The 2,205-nt window shown below is 43.1% G+C and overlaps 1 pseudogene; it reads left to right on the top strand.

Annotated features, from left to right (window-relative positions):
- Positions 1–614: 614 nt before the first annotated feature.
- On the top strand, positions 615–1,948 carry LOC102848353 (annotated as a pseudogene).
- The last annotated feature ends 257 nt before the right edge of the window (positions 1,949–2,205 follow it).

Here is a 2,205-nt window from a genome sequence, read left to right as displayed (position 1 = left end):
AAATATCTCAGTCACAAAGGGACAAATACTGCATGGTGCCACTGTTGTAGAATGGATCTGACAGGAAAAACTGGATAAATTATGTATATTGTGTTGAAACAGATGAGGGAAAGAACAGATTAGAGGTGATATATGATTGAGTATTATAGTTAGCACAGGAATCCAGAATTAAGGTTGCATAGAGAAGTGTACTCTGCGTGGGAGGTGGGGGGGAAGGGATGGCGGAATTGTGTACTAATGAAGGAATTTTTTTCTTTTTCTTTTTGGAGAGGGGAGCGAACTGGTGGGGAGGGGTGGGCAGGGAGAAAAGTGCGGCAATGAATGAATGGAAATCCAAAACCTTTGTAAATGTTTATTAAAATTAATAAAAAAGAAAAGAAAAAAACTAAAAAAAAGACAACAACTAAAAAATAGAAAGAGAAGGAGCATTCCCAGAGTCATTCTATGAAGCAAGCTTAACCCTAATACCAAAACCTGGTAAAGATATTAAAAACAAAAACAAAAACAAACAAAACAAATCACCATCACAGACCAGTATCTCTTAAAATATACATGCAAAAATCTTTAACAAACCCTTGACTAATTGAATCCATTAGCACATTAAAAAAATTACCATGATCGAGTCGCGGCTAGAGCTGAACAAAATACAGGTTAGAAAGGCAGTGAAAGCTCTGTTGGCACATGTACAGTGTAGGGAAAAAGCTAATGAATTGCTTTGGAATGAAAAGGAACATTTCTTTTTAATGGTGGTATTATGGAAGATTCCAGAGAAAGAATTGTGGGCCAGGCTGTCCTTGCCTCATGCTATCCCATCCGACTTGTCAGATATCTCTTTATTTACCAAGGACGAGCCCAATTTAACTGCTGAAAAGACAGAACGTTTCTATAGGGATCTTCTGAACAAACATAAAATTAAAACCATTTCTCACGTTATCTCTCTCCAAACTTTGAAAAAGCAATATAAGCCCTATGAAGCCAAACTTCGCCTGTTGGGTAGTTTTGACTTATTCCTGACTGATGCAAGAACTAGGAGGCTTTTACCTTCAATTATTGGAAAGCATTTCTATCTCAGAAAGAAAGTTCCAGTAAGTGTAAAACTCCTGGCCAAGGATTTAGTCTGTGGAATGGCCTTAAACATCTCTAAAAGCGGTTCTTGCAGCACTATCTGTGTTGGGATCCAGCAGCTTGTTGTTGCTGTCACAAAGGGCCTTTCAGAAAAATTGCCAGAGAAGTGGGAGAGTGTGAAACTCTTATACTTGAAAACGAAAAGATCTGTTGCCCTTCCAATCTTCTCTTCATTTGTCAGCTCTTTGAAGAAGAGAGTGCTCACTCCTGGACAGAAGAAAAAAGAGGAGAAGCAAAGACTGAAAGAAAGGATCCTAGAAAAGAAGGAGAAGAAAAGGAGGAAAAGAGAAAAGCAACAGGCAAAGGCCTCTGCTAAAGAGCAGGGAGCAGCCAAAGCCAGTGGGGTACCAGTGAATTCCCTGAGCCCCAGAAGGGAGAGACCACTGGAGAGAAAGAAGAGAGCCACAGTGTGAAAGCCCAGCTGAAGGCAGATGAATCTGAAGATGAGATCCCATTGCTGGTGCCGATTAAAAAAACACCTAAGGTAAAAATGCAGAGAAGCAAAAAGCTGTTGCAGTGCAAAAGTCTCCACAAAAGACTCCTGCTTCTAGCACCCCTCGTGAGAAGAAGAGAAAGGCCTCACCAGCTCCAGAGACCCCTAAACCTGCAGAGCCAGGGACCCCAGAGAAAAGCCCAGGGAAGAAGCCGAGAGTCAGAGAGGCAGAGAAAGAGCAGAATCCGGCCCTGAGGAAGAAAATCCCGAGACAGACCCCGAAAAAGCCCGAGCCCAAGTTCTTTGCCACTTCAAGCAAGTCCGCCCGGGAAAATGCCCCAGACCCCTAAACAACGGCCTAAAATACCCAAAGTGCTGCAGTCGACCTAAAATCACTGGCTCAGCCAGAGGAAACACCACAGATATGTGGAGCTTAAAAAAAATAAAACAGGGCTCTGGGCCTCTGGGGTCGCTGAAGGATCTCAAGATGGCTGGGCGAAAACTTACTCTGAAAGCCATTGACTGGGTAGCTTTTGGGGAGATCATACCCCGAAACCAGAAGGCTATTGCCAACTCCCTGAAATCCTGGAATGAGATTCTCACCACCAGGTTGGCTGCTGTCCCCGAGGCACCTCCAGCTATCGACT

Source organism: Elephantulus edwardii, unplaced genomic scaffold, assembly GCF_000299155.1.
Source record: "Elephantulus edwardii isolate Elephantulus edwardi_28Jun2011 unplaced genomic scaffold, EleEdw1.0 scaffold00249, whole genome shotgun sequence".
Lineage (NCBI taxonomy): Eukaryota > Metazoa > Chordata > Mammalia > Macroscelidea > Macroscelididae > Elephantulus > Elephantulus edwardii.
Note: the sequence above shows the minus strand (reverse complement) of the source record. Positions and strands in the feature narration are given on the sequence as shown.